Below are 22,411 nucleotides of genomic sequence, written 5' to 3'. Positions count from 1 at the left end.
TGAGACTCCTGTGGAAAGGGAGCAGGACCATGACCCCACTGCATCACTGCTGCCCTTTCGAAAGCTGCCTATGCAACAGATCGAGCACATGAGAAGGACAGGAGCTGGAAGAGTTTAAATCTGAACATCTCCTCACCAGCCAGCCTGAGAACAAAGAGCAGGACAACCTGACATGGATCTCAGACAGCACCCATTCTCATCCTCCACTTCTTCCAGCCTGGAACAACATAGGAGCAAGGAGAAACATGCACTTCCCAAGCAGCTGGGGTTAAGATGTCCATCGAGCCTGTGTCATGGCTGCACTACCTTTGGCAGAGGGCTGTCCCTCAGTGAGCTGGCTATCCTCTGGCAGAGGCAGGCAGGGAAATAAGCCTCTGAGAATACAGTAATCTGCTTCTGCAGCCAAGTTGCTTTTGCACCAGTCTCAAGGACAGAGTTAAAGCTGTGAAACATTCTTGGCTTCATCTTCCTTGCCATTCATTAGACCATCCCTGGCTGCCTCATACTACTACCTCTAATTCCCCCCATGCATTCCCAGCTCCTGCAGCAGAAGACTCTGCCAGCAATCACTTCAAATTATGATTATACTTGTCTATTTTGTCCCAGAAAATGAGGTCTCAGTGAATGATGATGCACCTCCACTTCCAGAATTTGGGTTTAACCCAGTTACAATGTACCTTCAAGCAAACAGTAGCCACCAGAGCAATCACCCTGCTTACCAAAGCCTCCTCAACAAATATTTGTTTGTCCAGGAATTAGGCAGACATGATCATGTGTTCCTCCTGTTTTCTGGAATTTAACCTCATGCCTGCTGTCAGGAAGAGATGCATACACTCCCAGCACCACTGATAATGTACCAGCTCACTGCATGAGGCATCTAACCTCTGATTGCAGGAGAGCCACTGCTTTTGCCAGGTGCACACCTTTAGGCAGAGGACTCCACAATATATACCCACAAAGCTTCCACTAATGCATTATGAATGCAGCCTGAAAGAGAGCTCCTTCCACAGTATTTTGCCTACCTGAGGGAAGTGACCATAAAAGGAAGGAAAGCAAGCCAGTGGATAGGTTTATCTAGAGCTGCAGCCTCGCATGGCTGTCCTGTTCCCAGCACCTATCCAGCTTCCTGTCCTGTTCCCAGCACCTATCCAGTTCCCTATCACCTCCAGCAGCAAACTGATGTATCAGCTAATCCAGAAGAGAATGTGCCTAGACTCAGCATCTGCATCACCTCCAAAGGAGCAGCGTATGCAGAAACAAGATCAGCTGCCCAGAAGAGAGGAGACCTAGAGAGCGGCTGCCTGCCCCTGAAGGTCCCCATGCCTGCTGCCCCCCAAACCCTCACCCTACAACAGCAAAAGCTGCAGCTCATAGGAAAAGGTTACCTCATTTGACACTCTTGGCCTTTGTCCTAGGGGCCTTCTGGGGAAGGTTTTTCCCAGGAATATTCTCCCTCACAGAGAATATTCAGCATCACTCATGTCTATAAGAACTCCTCAGTTACTCAAAGCTCCACTTAAACCTCCCATGACACAATGACCCAGGCAAAGGCAATGGTTATGAAGTACAAGGGATGTGTGCTTGCTACCTTACATTGTCCTGGACCCCAGCAGACGAGGACAACAATCCAAGATGCAATCCAATTGCAAGACCAAGGCCAATAGCCAGGCTTTTTAGCAAAAGCTGAGGACAGAAAGCTGACCCCTTTCCCCTTGGTACCGCACATCACGTAAGTCTGCCCCACACTGCTGGGGTCTCCTTCCACTGCCTCTCTGTGCTCCCACGCAGAATCATAGAATAGTTGGGGTTAGAAGGGATATTTAAGGTTAGCCCAGCTCAGAAGAATTATCCCACAATCCTTCATGTAAGGCTTATTACAAAATCCAGGTAGGTTAGCTACCAAACTTTTAAGCAGTCTGGTGAGTCTGCCACTAAGGAGTCACACAGCAATTCATTCCTCACACATTAATAGGCAGCTCTAGTTTCTCACTCCCTCACAGCCAAGAAAATATCCTGCTACATCCAGCTGCCTGCGATGGCACCTTTTCCCCTCTTGGATATTTTTGTTTTGACACTGTCAGTGATTAGATTCAGTTGCAGCAAGCAGTTTACGAACAGCATGGAGCAGCAGCAGTTTCCATGCCCTTACCTCCCCGATTTGCAAGGGAGGGGGGCTTGTAAATACAGTAACAAAGACCTCCCCCGAAAGAAAACAGTGCACAGCACCACAGAAAACATCTTCAATGGCATTTTTTCACCTCTGCAGCCGGACCTACGGTGAGCTAACTAAAAACGGATCCAGCTACTTCCAAAATTGCTTACACCCCGTACCCCTCGCTGCAACTCGTAACACCCGGCGGACCTAAGGATCGCTTAAATTCAGATGAGAATAAGCACAAACGCGAGGAGAGGGAGGGGCTGGAAGCTCAGGGTACGGTTTTTGTCGGCATTATCTGCCTCATCCCTCCTCTCCCCGGCTAGCATCGACTCGGTTTTCCGCTGGCAAAGCCCCGCCGAGCGGCACCGGCGCCAGGACCGGGACAGGGACCCGTCGCTTCCCACCCCTGCCGGAGAACGGAGCCAACCGAGGCTGGCGAGGGGGGGGGGGGGGGGGGGGGGGGCCAGACCACGAACAGCATGAGCAGCCACGGCCATAACAACTACAGCTTACAACTTTGTATTTATTGGGTTATAGCGATAACTAATAATGACAATAATGATAACAATAATAGTAACGATGATGATACTAACAACAGCAATAATAATAGGAATTAATGAAAGTTACACTTGCCGGTCAGAGCAGCGGTCTCTCCAGACCGGCTGCCAGGTCAACCCCGCTCCGGAGCCGCCCCCCCAGCCCAGCCACACTGAATCCCCGGGAGCCACGGGGCTGCCCTGGGCGCGGCGCTTCCCTTCCCGCAGCACCTGCGGCCCCGACCCCATCAGTGCCTCACTCACCGCAGCCCCGTCAGTCTCCTATCGCCGCCCGCCTTTGTTGCCGCCGCGTCCGAGGCATTTAAGCGCCGTTCCCCCGCGCGGCGCTGCGCTGAAGCAGTGCAGGCGGCTGGCGGGGGCCGGGCCGGGGCAGCGCCGCTGGGGGAGGTGCCGTCGGCTGCCTGCGGCGGGTACGGGGCGGACCCCGCGCTGCCGCCCAACGACGGGCACCGGGAGGGGTGAGGTGGGAGATAGTACCGGTAAAGGACGAGTCATCAGAGAAGGGCAGTGGCGCCGCGGCATCCTCATCCCCATCCTCATCCCGATCCATCCTCCTTCTCTGCCTTGTCCTGTCCCTACATGCCCCCGCCAAAAAACCCTTTCCAGGTTTCCTGTAGCCCCTTTAGGCACTGGAGCTGCTCTAAGGTCTCCCCTTCAGGAGCCTTCTCTTCTCCAGGCTGACCCAGCCCAGCTCTCTCAGCCTGGCTCCAGAGCAGAGCTGCTCCAGCCCCTGCAGCATCTCTATGGCCTCCTCTGGACCCGCTCCAACAGCTCCACATCCCTCTTGTGCTGTTGCCCCGGAGCTGGATGCAGGACTTAAGGGAGGGGTCTCACCAGGGCACAGCACAGGGGGAGAATCCCCTCCCTTGACCTGCTGCTCACACTCTGGTGTTGCATCCCAGCACACGGGTGGTTCCTGGGCTGTAAGCACATACTGAAGCTGGGTCATGGGGAGCTTCCTTGTCACCCAACCCCTCCAAGTCCTTCTTATCAGGGCAGAACCTTGCACTTGGCCTTGCTGAACTCCATGAAGTTCGCATGGTCTCAGTTCTCCAGCCTGTCAAGGTTGCTCTGAAGGGAACAAGCTACAGTCCCTCTATACTGGACTTCCTCCAAGCAAAGCTGCCCTCTGTCTCAATTACTACAAGATGCAGGCAGCTTACCCCAGTGCATTATTACACTGCCAGTCTCGGCAGAACTCACCGACCCAGCGCTCTTATGTGTGCCTGAAGGCTGCTTGCTGCACAGAAAACAGGGTTTGTGGCTGCTTTCTGGCTTAAACTAGTTTCAGTCTGTACCCATTTTCAGCCTCTTCTATTTCTCTGTCAAACAGTCAAGCACAAGCGGGGATCATTTTGCCAAGTTGTGTACTAACTAAGCTCCAGGCAAGTTAACATGGTTATTGTTAGCATAAGAGTTTGGAACAGGAGAGAACCTGGCCACAAAAACCAGAACAAGGGTCCTGCTTAAATCAGCACCATTCCCCATTGGGGCTATTGGGGCTCAGGACATGATATGCCATACCTACCCTGGCTGCTGCATTTCCACTACCCAACTGGAAAGAGACAGAAAGCTGTTTCTGGGGTGCATCTATGCTTTTCCACCTTGAAAGGAGTCAGCCTCTGGTCTGAGGTCATATCTTACAAGTCTGTGTCCAAACTCAGCATCTCACTGTGTGTTACCCCCACCTTGCAGCAGATGATGTTCCCCTGCATGTGGACCTCTTCACTCCCAACAGAATAAGGTCTTCCCAATGGCTTTCTGACATCAGAGAAGATGAAACATCTACAAGGACATAGAAAGTGTTTTGAAATAAACCCCCATAAAAGAAATAACCCTCAGAATGTAGGTTCACACTGCATTCCCTGGGTACCAGCCTGAGCCAGGCATCTGGGGGAGAACCAAAGGGTTCAGCTTTCAATGTGGTTTTCATGTGCAATGCAGCCGGCTGTTGGTGCCCTTCCCTGGCTGCAGGGGGGCTGAATAGGATGCTTCTCTCGTGCAGCTTGATGCACTGGCCATCAGGGAGAATCAGGGAAGCTGTGCCTGCTTGCCCAGGCATGGCTAGGGCACAGGGTTCAGGTCCTGGCTGGGTTTCTGTATGACACCCTTTTGGGTCCCTTGGCTGAGAGCATGCTCTTGGAGCATGAGCACTGGGGCTGGGGTTTCACAGCAGGCACTTCCCTGCTTAGGCAAAATGGCTTAGTACACTTTCCAGCATTTTAAATCTGTTTACACCTTATTTATACACTGAATCTGATGGGAGATAAGTTCCTGTGGCTCTTCTGAGTAGGGACACGAGTGAGATGGGCAGCTGGCCAGCCCACATTTACCACTAGTTGTGTTATGTTTATGTGGATGTTTGTTCAGGAAGGCCTTAGCCTGGGCTGAGATCTTTCAATGAGCATCTCCCCAGTCCTTAGACTGTATGGAGGTAGGACAAAGGAGCTGGACAAAAGCCTCCTGCCCTCCCCGTTGGCAGCTCCAAGTCACTATCACATAGGCTTGCTTTCTGCCTCTCCACAAACCCACTTCCCTCCTGCAGAAGTCCCCTGCTTGTGGTCCTCAGCTCCATCTCAGATTCCCCTTATGCTCAGCCACTTGCAGGAAGGAGCATAACTTGCACGTTCACCTGCCTGGATGGTACAGAAATCCCCAACCCCCCTCACCTCCTGGTACAGTTCATCCCTCCCTTCTTGCTGTACAGATGCTTCAGACCATGACGGTGCCTGAAGAGACCACCCATGGTGGAGGGGAACCTTCCCCTAACTTTGGAAACTTACAAAATCTGCAGATAACCAAAAGCAATCTTAGCTGGAGCCCAGGAGCCTCCACGGGGTAAACCTCACCCACTTCCCTTGCCATGCCTGCAGGGAAGCAGGAGAGGAGACCACAGGGAGAGTGAGGGAGAGCATCCAAATTCCAGAGGGATGTGCTGAGCTGTGCTGGCTTTTTCAGGCTCATGACTCCTACCTTCCGGCGGTGCTTCTTTCTGGGAAAAAGCCGGCATCAGCATCTTCATCCAAGTCATTGTTTCCTATGCTGCAGAAGAACAAGCAGTTACAGGGTAAGCACTGGGAGTCACAGTCACTCCTCTCCATTTGTCACTCTAAAGAGATGGGCAGCCTCAAAAGAGGAGCAGCATTAAAAATAAGCCTTTTGTCCTAGCATGCTCTTCTCCTGCCCCAGCCACATCCCAGGCCAGTTCAGAGACTTCTGTAGCACACCCAGCATCAGTAGCTGCTGCTGCATGTCTCTGTGATACTAATTCTGACCAAAAGTTACCACCTCCTTGGTTGTCTAACATGACTGTACTTGAACCACAGTGCTGGGCAGCTAGCCACATGAAAATCCCACCACACTAGGCACATGCATGAATGCCTTCACCCCATGCAATGGCTTCTCACTTCAGCACAGCAAAAGCACCTAATGAAAAATGATTGAAATTAAGACAACTCCCAAAAGCCACATTGTCCATCCTTGCTGCCCAAACCGTCAGTCTTGACAGAGGTTTGTCTAACCTGGTCTGAAAAACATCTATTGATGAAGATACCCCAATATGAATGTTTTCCAGGGGGTGCTTATTCTGCAGTTGGAAAGTTTCTCTCAATGTATTTTCGAATATATTATTGTAGCTTTTGTCCCTATCCCCACTGGGAGACCAACTTACTGCCTTACTCTCTGGTAGTCTTTGATATACTTACAGGCTTAACTAGTCTCCCTAGTCTTCCTTCCCCTGGATCAACCAAAGCCAGTTCACTCAGTCTGCCCCCACAGGTCTTCTTTCCAAGTTCTATGGTCCTTCTCTTGCTGCACATCTCTGGTTCCTCTCCAGTCAGGCTTTATCCTTTGATGTCTGTCCTGAAGCCTACCCTGCTCTTAGCAGAGGGAAAGGGCTGCATGGTACACACACACGGACTTCTGTCCATATTCTCCATTTAATTTGGTCTTCTCACAGGAGGCTACACTGACCAAGACATTCATTTCACTTTTCATTCACATTTCATCCGCACTACTCACTGCACTGACCAAGGCTTTTCCAGTAAAACCAGTGCTCGGCCAGCTCCCTCCTTGGAGAGGGATGATGGGCAGAACAAAGCATGATGCCACTCACCCCACTTGCCTGCTCCCGGCCCATTTAGGATCCTGGATTCTCATGTAGGCAGGATGAGTCTTGTTTTCCTAATTCCCGTGGGTGCACTCTGCAGGCAAAAGTGAAGAAAAACAAGAGCTAAGCCACAGTGTTTCATTCCTTGGCCAGCTCCAGACAGCCTCCTGGGGCTGAGCAAGTCTACCAGAGCCCGTGATTCATTGTGCCTATGTTGTATTTAGCTCTTCTCAGTGTTGGGACGTTGCTACTCAATAAAATTATGACACATTTAAGTGGTAGAGAAATGGCAGACCCCAGGCAGCAACAGCAATGAGAAGGGAGGATGTGTAATCTCTGCTGGCATCACGCAGTGTATACACACACAGCAACTATTAGGCAGGTTCAATTGTCTCAGATAGCAGTTGCAGACGACATTATAAATGCAAGTCCACACAAAACCCAAGCTGAAAAAGGCGGATCCATTTTTTTTATTGCTGGAAAATTCTGTGTCACTGAGTTACCGCACATGGGAGAAAAGAAAATCTCACTCACAGCCAGGATTCTGCCTGCAAATGGGTTAGTACGAATCCCAGCAGCCTATGGGCCATGTTTTCTTCTCCAATTTCTAGCTGCACAAGGACAGTTTATGATGGAACAGCAGCCTGTGAACTTGCATCTTCCTTCCATTTGTAAGAGGAGGAAGAGCAGGCTGCACCAGAGCTGGGATGTAGCTCATTGGGAATGCACCTCTGCTTAGCTGCCTGCTGTGGGGAACTGTCCAGGTTCACTTCTGTGCATCACAGCAGTCAAAGCACAGGGGAAAGGTATCAGTTGAAATACACAGAGTGTATTAAAGGCAGCGTTCACCCTTCACTCTGCCCAGACACCAAGTTTTACCAGGGTGCTGGATTTAGTGCCAGACTCAGCCCCTAATGAATTATATGGGCAAAGCCCAGTATGGGAGGTCACAGGAGCTTAGCTTCTCTCATGTGTGGCTTTGGTCAGGGTGGCTGATCAAATAAGCTCTTAGTGCCATGCCCTGAGCACAGCACATCCCCATTTATACTGGTTTAACCACTGGGCTGTGGTTATTAGTTTCCAGCAATCCTGTAGGCACAGCAGTGGGGTGGAGTGGAGTACGCACAGACACAGGTCACCCAGGCCTGCTCACTTCCCACCTCCGCCCAGATGGCACAGGAGGAGGTTGCTCTAAAGCCAGATCATGATGCACAGCAACATGCAGATGAGAACAATCATACCACTCCCTTTGGTGCTACGTTCCAGCCAAGCTAAAAATAGTGACTGTCTGACTGCAGGTAGCATTTCCTTTGTTTTCTTCACACAGGAGAGAAGGTTCAAGTCTGAACAACTATTGCCTAGAATGATTGCTGTGATCAGCATCCTAACACAGTTATGTACGCTGCTAATGGCTTTGGCTCCTTGAAAGTATAAAATGGGGGAAATGGCATTGGGCGTTGTTTGGGTAGAAAAGGAATTTGTATACTTTAAAGCTTAGCAGAAACAGATTGTATGAATTACTTCTTTTCCTCCACGCCTTCTTACTTTCTTGATCGTGGTTACAAAAAAAGGTAAGTTAGCCTTTTAGGAACTTATTTTGTGGAGAAAATTATCATGCAGCTTACACAACTTTAGCAGGACAACTTGAGGTCTCTGCTATTGCTACAGAATGCTACAGAACCTGCTGTCGCACAAAACCCAATTTGTAGACTGGTTGAATTGTAGACAGTTCAAAATGCAACAGAAATAGAATAGACTGCTTCAGTTGGAAAGGCCCTACGGTGATCATTCAGTTCAACTGCATGACCCCTCCAGGGCCGACCAAGACTTAAAGCATGTTATTAACAGCATTGTCCAAATACATCTTAAGCATTGACAGGCTTGGAGCATCAACCACCTTTCTAGGAACCCTCTTCCAGTGTCTGATCACCCTCTTGGTAACAAAATGCTTCCTAATGAAATATCCTAACAGAAACTTCTTTAAATAATCTCTTAAACATCTAAAGCAAGAAACAGAAGATATGAAAGACTTTTTTTTCTCCCCACCTCTTCTTATTTTCTTGAATTGCAGCCAGCAGTCTGAGAGGTCAAGGATGGGCATGAGGAGTTTCCCTGGACAAGAGCGGCATTCCCAGCCTTACAGGCAAAAGACACCTCCTTGCAGAACTCTGTTTTATGTCTCATGGGTGCTCACATTTTCAGGCTAGCAGGAAGAGTGCAGTTGCCTGCAAGTGCTACATGGTCAGTATTCATTCCTTTAGATATTTGAAGATATCCTGCCTGCAGAAGAGCTGCTCTTCGCTCCACAAAGGAGTGCAACTGTCACACCTGAGACACAGCCATCAGCTTTCCCCAGTCAGACTTTGATTGAAGCTCACTTCGAAACTTTGCTTTCATCACATTAATCCAGGCTTTGCCAATCAATACAGCTATGTTTACAGTCACTCATGCTGCTCCCTGTTCCAGCAGGCCACTGTTGGGCAACTGCTGCAGTAAGAGCTGCCTGCAGTCTGCCTGTACCCACCATGCCTGCTTCCCTGCCCCAGCCAGGAGAGCAGCCCTTAGTTGCTTCTGTGCAAAATCAGCGCAAATTTGCCTGACATGCACTGGAGTAAGCAAAAAGCTTTCAAAGGCTCTGGTCTTCCTCTCTGTCGGGTTTCTTACTGTTTGGGGCTTCTTTGGAGGGGGAGAACAGTCTTCCCCATGACGGTGAACTGCACAGCCCTGCAGTAGTAACATGCCAAACCCTTTTTCTCTCCTCTCTGTACTGTAAACTATCTCCGGTCAAAGATAAACCCACATGAGGGCACCGTGACCATGTCAGAAGTTATGCAGGGTCATTTTTTAATTTTCCAGAGGAACTTTCCAAGCCAGAAGCTGCTTTTATAGTTTTTAACTGCGTTCTCTTGTCCCTTGTGAAATGCAAACAAACCACATGGCTCAAAAGGCAAATGAGCTTGGTCTGGGGCTGGCTGAGTCATCCTGTTTGATTGTCAGTCTATAGTAATTACAAGGCACTCCAGAGTCAGACCCCCCCCAAAAAAGATCAGACACTTCAGCCAATCCTGTCAGCACCTGCCATTAGTGGTAGCATCACATTTCAATGAAAACCAGGAATTCCAACATGGAAGCCACTCAATTTGAAGTGTTTTTCTAGATAGAACTAGTAAGAATATTTTTCCTAGGTTTGTTAGGAAAAAAAAGAAGCAAAACACCCAGCAAAAAACTCAGTTAACCAAAAAATAAATTCACCAAAACATTTTGAAGTAGTTCTCATCAGGACATACAACTCGTCAGAAAACCAGACAAATGCAAGGAAGTTCTACGAGCCTTCTCCTATGGAGAAGATAGTCCAGCCCAGCCTAGAACTAGAATCACAGAATGGTTATGGTTGGAAAGGACCTTAAGGTCATCCAACCCTTTGCCATGGAAGGGACATCTCACACTAGACCAGGCCACTAAATGCCCTGTCCAACCTGATCTTTAATGGTGGATCCAGTGTAGCTACTTCGTGCTCCATCATCTGTTATATGTATGTGTAGAGTTGAAGAACTGGTAGCTTATGTGAGCTGAACTGAACCCAGTAAGCCCAAGAAACCTTTGAAGATACATTAAAACTGAGCACACACTGAACAGAGAAATGTGGCCTCAGCAGAAACCACCTCTAAAGGTTCATCTGGACCGTAGATGTTTTGTACTCACCATGCAATCACAGTGTATGCAGGGAATGCTTCAGGTTAGACCAGTGGTTTTGGCTCTGCTACGACAAGGCTGAAATTAAAGGATGTATTAGACAAGCTTTAAGAAAAGAAATCATTGTTTATGTTACTTCTCAATGAACTCACGACAAGCCAACTGACTTTAAAACGTCCAAATGTATGCCATTCCTGCCTGCTTCTACAAACTCTGTGTTACCCTATGACTTATTCTTTCTTTGAAATCAGAACAGTGCTTTGAATTTAGGAAAGTGTAAAATTTCTTTCTGAAGTAATCAGCTACATGATGTTGTGCTGGAAAGGGTATGGCTCTTCCACTGTTCCTAGCAGGGAGGCAGAAGGATGCTTTTGCCATGTGTCATTCACATTAGAAACTCAAGTCTACTCCATCCTGATTCTGGAGCATGCTGTTCAGGGGATTTTTAAGATCAACAAATACAATTCATTCATGTTCAGTCTCAATGCTGGTTTCCTGAAGACCTATAAGAAGAAGCTGTTGTAAGGGTGCTGGAAATGCTGATTACAGAATGCCCTGCACCCATGCTATGCATAACACATCAGCTGAGAAAGTACAGTAAGTAAGGCAACATATCCAACAGGACTCAACTATCTGGCATGCTGACTTTTCTATCAATGTCCAAAATAGCACTAAAAAGAGCTTACACAGTGCCTGCTTCAGCAGTGCCTCTGACAGGTTCACTGCCTGTATGGTGCCAATTAAAGTGCAAGACAAATAATGGCAGTGAATTTAGACAAGGCAGTAGCATCCCCAAGGCTGTTCTTACAGCCCATTTCAACCTCAGGACTGCCCTGTTTCCATCTAGGTATGGGCAGAGTCACTGACACAGCATTTTCATCAGCGACATAGGCCAGATCTCTCTCTAATGTTAAGCAGTGACTCTCCAGGCTGAGCAGGCACAGGCATGAGCACCATCATGGCCAGTTCAGGAGCTCAGCATCCTCCATTCTCATCCTCTCCTCCCATTTCCCACAGTCATATAGCTGATGCACAGGTATGCACGCTTCAGGCCAAGTCCTCTCCTTCTGCTTGTGAGGCAGGATGGCAGCAGAGGCAGCACATGCTTCCGAAGGGACTTGTGTGGAAACTGATCCTATATCAGCTGTCACTACCCATGCTTGTGATCCCTTTCAGGTCTGCATCCTGAGTTGGAGGCTGCCATTGGAAGGAAGATCTCTTGCTGGGAGATGGTTTGGGAGTTCAAAAAGAAGAGGGAGGAGAACAGTGCTGTGGATCCAAGTGCTGCAGGAGATGTGAGACAATAAAGCACTCCCAGCACTGAGCAGACATCTTCCCACTATGTCTGTACAAGCACAGGACCCCCAGGGAAGAGAGTTCCCCTCAAACGGTAGTGCCATGACTACCTTTCTAGTTAAAAGAAAGAGATAGAAGATCTGCCCTTGCAGCCTGCCCAGCTCAGAGTGTGGGGAACAGCCCTCTCTTGTCCTGCATCCTCCATCACCTTTATTTTCTTAGAAATCTCCCAGGGCAGAGAAGAAGAAAAAATATGTGCTTCTGAACAGTTAACAAGAGAAAAGCTCAGACCAGGCCTCACTACACCAGTCTGCAAGGGTATCCTTAGGGTGTCCTTCCACCTGCAAAGCCTGCAGACCCACCACAGGAGTGGTGCATAACACCCACCCCTTGATGCCAGCATGCTGAGGTGTTCTGGCCCCAGCCCAGGCTCTGCCCCTCGACACAGCAGTTGATGCAGATGAGACCTTGTTCATGGTAACTGTCCTCTCCATCTCTTCTGCAGCTTTGCCCTTCCATCTGTTGTTGTACAGACACCAACTGCAACCCACAAACACCACAGGTCTAAATGCGCGTTATCCCTGGTCCCCCTCAGCCCTCATCTCCTACATCTTCTCTTTGCCAAAAGACAACTTCAAACTAGGATGTGACCCGAGAGTTGCTCACATAAGGGTATGAGAAGGGGAAACTGAATTGAGAAAAGGTCTCAGGGAAATTAAGGTTCATAAGGGAAGACGATCCCTGCATTACCTGCAATAACACAGAAAGCAAAAGACTCACCATTAGATAAGAATTGCAGGTAACTGTTCATCTTCTCAATAGCCATCTGAGCTCTAAAAAAAGACTTAGCCTTTCATCACTTCCTGTTTTCACAGTGGCAGGGTGCAGTCCCCTCTGTCCTCCAGCAGGAGAGATTCAGCCCCTGGTTTACTGCAGGTGGTGGTGAAGCCAAACATCATCAAGGGGAAGATGCCTTCAGCACATCGCAGAGGGATGAACACCCTCCCCATGCTTGTCTGAAGGAGGGAGCTGGCTTCAACAACACCTTCTTTGAAAGAACAGTCAAGTTGTATCAAGCCTTCTTTGGATGTGTTGTCAAAAGGCCACATGCAGTTGGCCTTACCCCCTCATGCATGCATATTACTCACAGGAGCCCAGGGAAAGGGCTGGGATTAGCAGAGATCCATATGTATGGATTTCTAGAAGGGGGCTGTTGTTTGCAGCCCCATCTGCAAGAGGGTTGGATTGCAAACACCAGAAGGCTCCAGCTGAAAGGTGGTTTGGGCTTCAAGCAGCTGCCATTACTTCAGTGGCAGCAACCTGAGAGAAACATTCAAATCTTTCTCTATATTATATTAACAAGGCATGCTAATCCCATTACAAAGTTCTTCTTGGTGACCATGACGTGGTACAAAAGTTGCCAAAGGATCTAAACACAGAACATGGAAAGAGGTGGGAAAAGCAGAGGTGGCAAGTGCAGAACGTGGAAGAAAGCAGCTATAAGACTTAATCTGCCTCAACCTCCCCAAAATACTTGTGGCACCTGGAAAATATTCAAGCAAAAACTTGAGCATTTCAAGAAGGCAGATGGAGCCTGAAAGGGGAGATGAATAAAAGCCATGTTTTTTATTTAATATGTCTAAATCAGAGGCAGTAGGTCTGTTCAAAAGCTAAGCAGGGAACAGCAAGCAGGTGCTCATAGTGTTGCCACATGCACTTTAAAGCTATTGCACTCACAGCTTAAATTAAACTTCGAAAAACGCTGGGTTTCAGAGAAACAGAAGGGACAGGAAACTTGTGAATAAGCTCTTATACACAGCACAGAGACCGCCCAATTTAACATACTCTTCTGGAGGACAGGGGAAGCCTTCATTCAGGTTGTAATAGGCTCTGAAATTTAAAAAGGAGGAAGAGATAGCCAGAATATGGCTCCTTGAATAGAGGTAATCACAGCTGGAATGGGTCACAGAGCATGGGAATGAGTGGGGCTGCAAGGCTGGGTAGGGCAGCAGGGTGATATTGCAACAGCCCAGCATGGAAACCACAAGAACATGCCAAGAGGACAGAAATAGTGGCCCTGAGGAAATGCTCCTTGTAAAATCCTCACCAAGTGAAAAGGCCAGAATGGTCAGAAGGACACACAGGTGATGAGAATAAGGACAAGCCAGGGCAGATCCTACCTGTGGGCAGAACTGCAGGGAGCAAGGTTGGTTTGCAGAAGCATGAGACTAAGTAAAGAGTTTTGTGTATAAAAAAATATTATTATATATATATTATAAATATGAACATATAAATAAATACATATGTAAGAAATAAATCACATGTACATAGTGCACAGGGAAGAAGGGTCTGGTAGCTCTCAGTATGGGGAGGGATGGATGAGTGGAGGTGTTTCAGCAAAAGAGGTCTCCTTAATGAGATTTGCTCAGGGGATGGTTGCCTCCTTTGAGCAGGTCAGTGCCCTGAGCAATGCACAGCACAATTATGGCAAAGGGAGGTGAGAGAAGATTGTCAGACCCTAACTGGCCTGCCTGATGCACCCCATCCCCTGAGAAATGTCTCTCTGGTGCCTAGACATAATCTGAGGGAATGGTTAAAGACATCAGCTCAAAGAGAAGTAAGACAACCAGGAGGTTCCTTTTCTGTGAAAATAAAAGGCTTCTTTTGCCTGCGCTCAGAGCTAGCCATCCCTGGAGACATCCAAGACCAGGCTGGATGTGGTTCTGAGCAACCTTATCTAGTGGAAGTTGTCCCTGCTCATTGCAGGGGGTTGGACTAGAGGAGCTTTGAAGGTCCCTTCCAACCCAAACTATTGTATGATCCTACAATCTTAACTTTCTTAGAAAGCAGAGTAACTGTGCAGTGACTGCAAGTGAATTTCCACCTATTTCAAGGAGTTAGAAACAGGCCTCCACTTTCAAAAACAGATTCACTGGGAACAGAAAGATTTGCCATGAAGTGCAACATCCCCAGTCTCCCTGCTGCAACCACTAACTCTCTGGCTTCCCTGCATAAAGAGAAGGGGACATTTCAGGGGACACTCCCAGGGAAAGCACATTCCCAGTTGAGGAACAAGAGAGGCTGTGGGGGTGCTAATGGGCCAGACAGCCTGAGTGGAGAGGATGGAGCTGAGCAATACTGAAACCAAAACACACCAAAGGCTTTCTCGCTCTGCAGCTGGCTCACCAGCTGACTGGGACGGTCACTGAACCCCTCTGCAAAGGGAGAAAACAGGAGGGTTTCTGTACCCATGCAGCAGCTTTGGGATGCACTGATGGAGGAGTCACAGCTGAGATGGGTTCCTACCCAGGCACCTTTACCACCTCTTGTCACCAGCATTTCCTTATCCACTTCTTATTAAAATCTCATCATACAGAAGCCCTGCCATTAGCCAGAAGGGCTAATTTGTGCTGCCCTCCTCTAGCAGTGGAAAATATTACCCTGATGTTGCCAGGTTCGTGTTCTGCTCAGAACTGACTGTGAATAGCAAACTGAATATGCATAAGGTTGGGGGGAAATGAAGCACTGGCAGGACAGTGAGGAAACTGCAAGAAGCGTAATGAACAAATTCAGAGAAGCTGGATAAAATAATGAAGACAGTGAAAGAAGCATATTTCTTTTGGGTGATGCAATGTGGTCACTGCTCTTCTTTGATAAGCATGTCTGAAACCTCCCTGAATATAACAGGAAGAGAAGCAGCAGATAGCCAGGGCCCATGGACCCATGCAGCCAGGGAGATCCATGTGTGAGCAGTCTTTTGAGAGCAGAGAGAAGAGAGACACTGTGGTTAATTGTATTTATTCCACTTCAAAAAGCAGGTAATGTCAGTCTTGGATAAACGCTTAGCCAGGATAATGCCCCCAGGACTGCTCTTTCCATTCCGGACTGTCAGAAACAGTCTGCATTTTGGAGTCATTACAATGCAGCCAGAGCATGCTGCCCTGAAAGGAAAGGCTGTTACAATACTTTGTAGACTGGAAAATCCTATCAAGGTAGCAGATGCTTCACCAGGATGGTGACAGGGTCTGTGCAGGAAACATCCTAACAACTGCAATTGAGTCATAAAGACAGGCAGTGCATGAGCAGCAAGCAGAGGGACACATGCAGAGATGCCACTTTCCTTCCTTACAGAAACAAACATTAGAAAACGACCAAGATACGAAGTCAATTATTTTCAAAGGTATCAGAAAAGGCTCCATGGGGAAGACAAATGAAGCCCAGAAACAGAAGTGAGGGAGTGAGAGATGACAAAGCTGCTGAGCACGACACATGTTGGAGTCTGCAGGCTCATCATAAACCCAAAGGGCAAAGCTGAAAGCAGTTATTTGCTGTTCAGCCAGATAAATATATTTGCAGACAGCAGCCAAGAGACCACAAGCAAACAAGCTGTGGGGCTCAGGGATGGATTCTGCCCTGCGCCACTGCATGTGACAGCAGAAACCCAGTGGGGTTTCAGCACCATCTGCCTGTGCTGGTGCTGCTTGGGCAAGTGAAACCTTAGTCCTTGTCAGTGCAGGTCAGAGCCGTGCAGTGCAGGTCCCCTCCGATGGAAAGATTGCTCAAGTTTTTCTCTGCTGTGAGGTCTGGTGGATGGGGAAAGAGCTCATGGTCAGCAGGCACTGGTGCTCTGCCCTCCCTTGGAAAGTGAGGCAATGCTACAAGCACTCATTCCTGCCTCACATCAGCAGTCTTGATCAGGCACAGGAATGGCTTTTGCCATGATAGGAATTAGATTACATGCTTTAGCTATAAGGGCATCTAGCGACAGACAAGAGGGACTGGTTTTAACCTGACAGAGGGGAGATTGAGATTAGGTATTAGGAAGAAATTCTTCCCTGTGAGGGTGCTGAGGCGCTGGCACAGGGTGCCCAGAGAAGCTGTGGCTGCCCCATCCCTGGCAGTGTTCAAGGCCAGGTTGGACACAGGGGCTTGGAGCAACCTGCTCTAGTGGAAGGTGTCCCTGCCTGTGGCAGGGGGTTGGAACTGGATGAACTTTAAGGTCCCTTCCAACCCAGACCAGTCTGGGATTCTGACAACCACTTGTAAGGTCAATAGGGGCCTATTGCAGTCGCAGTTGGAGCATTTCCCATGATGAATGGAAACCCATATCACCTCATTATTTTGATTCTCTGAATTTCCTTAATCATTCGTCTTTGGCAGTGGGAAAAAAACAATCCCTTTGTTGCTCCTCCTCTCCTGCCAAAGAGACTCTCTGATGTCCCCATCTTCACCAGTGTGTTTCACAGGCAGAGCTTCAAGGATGCTAGCACTTGAAAAGCGAAAAGCTAAAGTCGGGGGGGGGGGGGGGGGGGAGAGGGGATTTTCAGTGAGGTAGATACATGGAGCTGCCTGGAAAAAGATAAAAAAGGAAAAATGGATGGAACCATCTTAGATCCTTCTTGTTTTCTCTTTTTGCTATACAGAGAACCTCTGTGTTATCCAAGAGAGACACAGCAGGGAGCTGCTACTTGCTTTGCCAAAGCAATGAGAAGGAATAGCCTTTGTTAAAGACACCGCCTTCATTGGGATTATAAATACAAAAGGAGATGAACTCATCCAGTTGAACCTAATCCACAGAAAACACTGCAGCGAGGAGGGGGAGGCAGGGGAGCGCCTGGCTATGGGCAACAGGCCAGGGGGGACATACGGATCACATTAAAAACCTATAAAGCAGCACCAGAAAATGTATTTCAATACAGAAGTGCTTCCAGCCCCACCTGCCTCTCTATCACCGTGGCATTTGCTGGAGACTAATGATCCCAAGGAGGCAGGATCCCAGCCCAGCATGCCAGGGCACCCCGTCCTGCCAGGGCACGGCAGGAGAAGGAGGATGTGTGTGACAGCAGAAGGGTTTGGGACATCTCTTTGCTTGTGGGTTTGGTGCCTGGGGACCCAATCCTGCAGGATTTCCATGTGGGCACAGGTACTGGGCTACCTCAAGCCCAGATGAGCAGCAGCACTAAAGCCTTCATGGCTGCTGTGCACCTAAAGAGTAGAGTCCCTGGCATCCAGATGCAACCGAGCACCAGCTCAGGGCACCAACACAAACCACTTTCATGCTACCAGATCCACTTCTCCAGCTTGCACATAAACCTCCTGGCAGACACAAGGTGAGGTGCTGCAGCCCAAGGAGTGGAGGCTGCTGGGTGAGCCAGCTGCCAGGTGGAAAGGTGTTTCCCAAAGAGAGAAGTATAGAGAATGTTATGATAGCTGAGAGGGAACCAGCATTGTTTTCCTTATGGAAGAGGGTCTGCAGTGGAGGCAAAGTCATTTGATTCCAGGAACAACAAAACCCATGATTTACTGCTAAACCAGTCACATTTGGCTGTCCAAATCAGGAGAACAAGCACTTGTAAAAATGAATAATTGAAGACATCATAAGCCTTTTATCAACCCTACAGCAACCATAAATGACTTCTGCTAAGCACAGAGAAATGCCCTATCAAAAGTGTCATAGATGTATCATTCCCTATGATTTCCCAAAGAGCACTCCATGATGATTTATATAATGAAATGCCCAAAGTAAAAACATATAGTAATCATGGTTATATCAGATTTAGTTCCTTGGTGAAAGCTGCATCACTCAGATGCAGTTCCACAATGATATTTCATTTTATAGACAATGTAAGGTTTGTAATGCCTTAAGTTAATCACATCCTTGCTTTGAAGTGATTAGATTTTGTTAAAGATGGGGGAAACAAGCAAACTGTTATCCCATAGTACCTCACTGGTGTTTGGAAGCAAACATTACTGAAGGTGAGCACAGACACTCCACAGGCAGGGACTGGTTGCCTGGCCTGAGAATGCAGTGATTCAGTCTCACGGGCTGTTAAATGACAGGCTAGGAGGGTCCTGCACTCGGAAAACAGCTCTGAAATCAGAGGGCCAGTGCTGAACGTGCCTGCTCCTCATATCCATCCCTCACCCTGCCATCATATCCATCATGCTGCAAAAGGTAGGGAGTCAGCTAATGCATGGCACAGATTACAGGCACCGGTGGCTCTAGATCGATACCTTAGTGAATGGAAAAGCCATTATAGACAAAAATTATTCTTGGGCACTTGCATAATGCAAAGAAATACATGATGGGAGGGCATTATCTCACTTGTGGGCTCTTGACTTTCACCCCAAGGGTGAACTCAGATGTGGATGTAACTGGGCTTTCAAACACAGCAGACAAAGGAGGGGGTTTAAAGAGCTACAAAGAGCCCTTTGTGCACCCTGCCTGCTCAGGGCTGTGTTTGGAGGAGCCAGGTGTGCCAGCATCCACATCCCTGTGTGTAGTGAGAGCAATAGTCCTGCTTGCAATGGGGGATAAAAGGATGGAAGGGACTGGGGGGAAATCCCTGCATCAGGGGTCCCAGCATTCCATGACCCCTCGCTGCCTGCGCCGTGCCCCAGCATGGAGCCGCTTACCTGACACAGCCTCTGCAAAGAGCTCGGGGTTACAGGGGTCCACATGCCTCCTGCCCTTTCCCATCCATCCCAGAGCAAATCCACCCTTCTGGTTTGTGCAGCTCCTCCAGAAAACCCAATACCGTTATCCCAAATCGAGAGCAGTGGGTGCAGGGCCTGAAAGAGACATTTCCAGTGATGGGGAGTGATGTAATTTCTGTCCCTCAGAAATAAAAAAGAGATGAAAAATGTGGGGGGCAAACACCCTTTAGAAAGGCAGCTGCTGCCATGGCCTAAGACACCTGGATGAAACCACCACTCCCCTCCTGCTGCTCTTTAGAGCCAAAGAGTTGTGGCTGCCCCATCCCTGGCAGTGTTCAAGGCCAGGCTTGATGGGGCTTGGAGCAACCTGCTCCAAGCACTTTCAGGTGTCTCTGCCTGTGGCAGGGGGCTGGAACTAGATGAGCTTTAAGGTGTTTTCCAACCCAAACCAGTCTGGGATTCTATGATTTAGGGGGATCACTGCAAACTGGCCCTTCATCCGCCCAGCTCATCGGCGCTCAGCCACGTTTCCCGAGGGCAGTTAGCACCATCTATTGTCCAAACCTCGGAGGGGACTGGCTGACGGGGAACACCGAAATTCATGTGTGCGAAGGAAACTTCTCTGTGCCTGAATTACTCAGAAATGCTCCCCTAATGAATAGTTTATCTACTTCGTAAAGATGTGTGCTCGACGAAAACAGGCAGGCTTCAGGGTGCTGCGTGTTTATCAGGTGCGAGCTCTCCTTCCTCCACTGAGGTCTTCATTTTGATGGGCAAGTAGAAACCTCATTAAACACCTCACTAGCTCAGCCCATGGAGCAAAGCTGGAGGGGAGAGCTGGGCAGAGATACGCTCTCAGGTGCCTCATTGGAAAGATGTGATCACAGCTTGGGAGTGAAATCTGGGCAGGATGTTTTGGCAGGGGATGCTGCAGGCTCCACATACCAGATCACTGACGTTGTTGTTCTGTTCCCTGCCCAGCCTCTTCCCATCACAGAATGACCCCCAAAACAAGACCTTTAGCCTGTACTAAAAGCAACCAGTACCTAGCTCAGCTGTGAGCTGGTGTGAGAGCAAAGGGAAGCTGGATGGAGTGTCCGTAAACCCCTATGCAGACAGGTCCTTGGCTGTGTTTCCCTGGTCAAAGCAGCACCCTGAACTTGCAGCACAGGAACAAGCACCCTGGGAACAGCTATGACATTAACAAAAGGAGCTTTGAGTAGTATTTACAGGGCCCTGTTTCCTGAACAAATCCATCTCAATGTCCTTTTCGGCATGAGAAACCCTGTTGCACCAAGATCCCTTGCTGGGAGCCTGAGGCTGGGGAAGATTGTTTGTGATCATTAAGAAACACATGCTGTTGCTCAAGCCTGGCAAGGAACTGTTCTGCCCAAGCTGCCCATTGCAGGAAAGAAAAGAACCCATTTGTCTGCTTGAAACAGGCCAATAAATCAATAACCTTGCTGCTGAGAAGCAGGATGGATTCATCAAGCAAAGGCAGTGAGTCAGACAGGTCCCCTCATCCTTGCTGCTGAGTTCCGGTGGCCCCCAAATGCTGCCTCAGTATCCCCGTTGTCACACGTACTGATGGGGCTTCTATGCCCTCCACCATTCATCCCATGCTACCATCGCATCTCCCTACCAGAGAAGGGGCTGAGCACGCAGGACCAGGCTGATGCCCTCCATGCTGTCTGCAGGGAGAGAGCTCCTGTTCTCCATTAATAATCAGCCACTAGAGGGAAGTACAATGCTGTACGGGGAAGGGTTTGGATGAACAACAATGCATGAGACTATAGAGAATCACAGTTTGTGTCTAGGGTCCTTCCTGACACTGATGCTGACAAACCTATAATGACTTTGTGATAAGGTCCTTGCTAAAGACCATTTTGCTGCTTTTCCTTTGGAGTTAGCTCCCCATCACTCACCACTATCTTGTCCTCCCATGCAGGTGCCCATGGGGAAGTAGCACAGACAAGGCATGGGCTCTGTCTGGCTGTAGGAGTGGACTCAGCTGTGCTGCACTGGGGAGTGAGCTGACTTCGCTGGGGCTGCTGGCAATGCCCAGAGACAGAGCCAACAGCACCCCTGGCATGGTGACTGCGGTTCCTCCACTGCACACAGCCCTGGGCAGCTCCAGAGCAGCACATGACAGCCTGTCAGCCAGCCCGCTAAATGGCATGCATAGTTTTTGCTGTTTTTAGCAAAGCAGGGAATGTGTGTTGTTTCTGGGACGTGCAGTATCCATGGCCAGTGGAAAGACAAGGGAAGGGCCAGGAATCCCAGAGGGACAGTGAGACAGGGCAGGGGACAGCTCCCGGCGGAGGGGGCACAGCAGCCTTGGGAAAGGATGGGACAACCAGGGGACAAGGGTTCCCATGGGCTGGGCTCCATGATGGTGCTGACCCTGCTGCAGGACATCGGTAGGCAGCTGGGTGCTCCTTCCCTGGCCCCCATGGCATGGATCCAGGGCAGCCACCGACCTCCTGAGGCAGCCATCCCAGCCTCCCCATGGCCAAAGAAGCTTTTGACCCCTCAAATCTCACCAGCGGGGATCATGACTCTGCTGGTGGAGCACAGCTGATAACAAGCCTCCTGCTCTGTTTTGTTCCTGTTTATAGATGGCTAAATATAACTTTCTGCTTATTTTGAATTCTTAGTGAAGGCTCTGATTCACAATCCATCACGTCGGGCTTGTGTTTTTCATATTTGCAGGCTTGCATCAGGCTCAGTACAACATTCGTGGCTGAGTTAATTAGGTACAGGCAGCCTGTCCCACACCACTGATATGGTCACAGAAGTGCAAAGAGGAGAAGGTGCTGCAGGACCTATGGACAGCAGCTTTCTCTATGTCAAAAAGAGCCCCCACAGCCCCAGTCAGAGCTGCTGCCTCCCAGCACTGCTGGTCCAGACCTCATTTGGTGGCAGGTTTTGCTTGTCATCAGGCAGAGCAAAGGACATTTTAACTGTTTTCCTCCCACACACCAGAAGTAACTCACTGGATTGTACAATATCCTCCTCTGCAAGAGGGAACAGGAGCCAGAACCAACCTACAAACCAAGTGTGAAAGACAACATAACCACAACCAAGTACATCGGGGGTGTATCAGCTGGTTGTACCCCTAGAGATAAACTTCCATCCCTTTTCTGAGAGGCAGGGATAACA

The 22,411-nt window shown here is 49.0% G+C and overlaps 1 protein-coding gene across 1 annotated transcript in view; it reads right to left on the bottom strand.

Annotated features, from left to right (window-relative positions):
- The window catches only part of ST6GAL1 (ST6 beta-galactoside alpha-2,6-sialyltransferase 1), a 44,053-nt gene extending 40,992 nt beyond the window's left edge, over positions 1 to 3,061 (bottom strand). The window contains exon 1 of the mRNA XM_005153945.3: positions 2,959 to 3,061. The gene's annotated coding sequence lies outside the window, so the exon portion shown is untranslated. The remainder of the gene's footprint in view (positions 1 to 2,958) is intronic.
- Between the last annotated feature and the right edge of the window lie 19,350 nt (positions 3,062 to 22,411).

The sequence above is a fragment of the Melopsittacus undulatus genome, chromosome 6, assembly GCF_012275295.1.
Source record: "Melopsittacus undulatus isolate bMelUnd1 chromosome 6, bMelUnd1.mat.Z, whole genome shotgun sequence".
NCBI classification, from domain to species: domain Eukaryota; kingdom Metazoa; phylum Chordata; class Aves; order Psittaciformes; family Psittaculidae; genus Melopsittacus; species Melopsittacus undulatus.
This window is presented reverse-complemented; position numbering and strand designations above follow the sequence as displayed.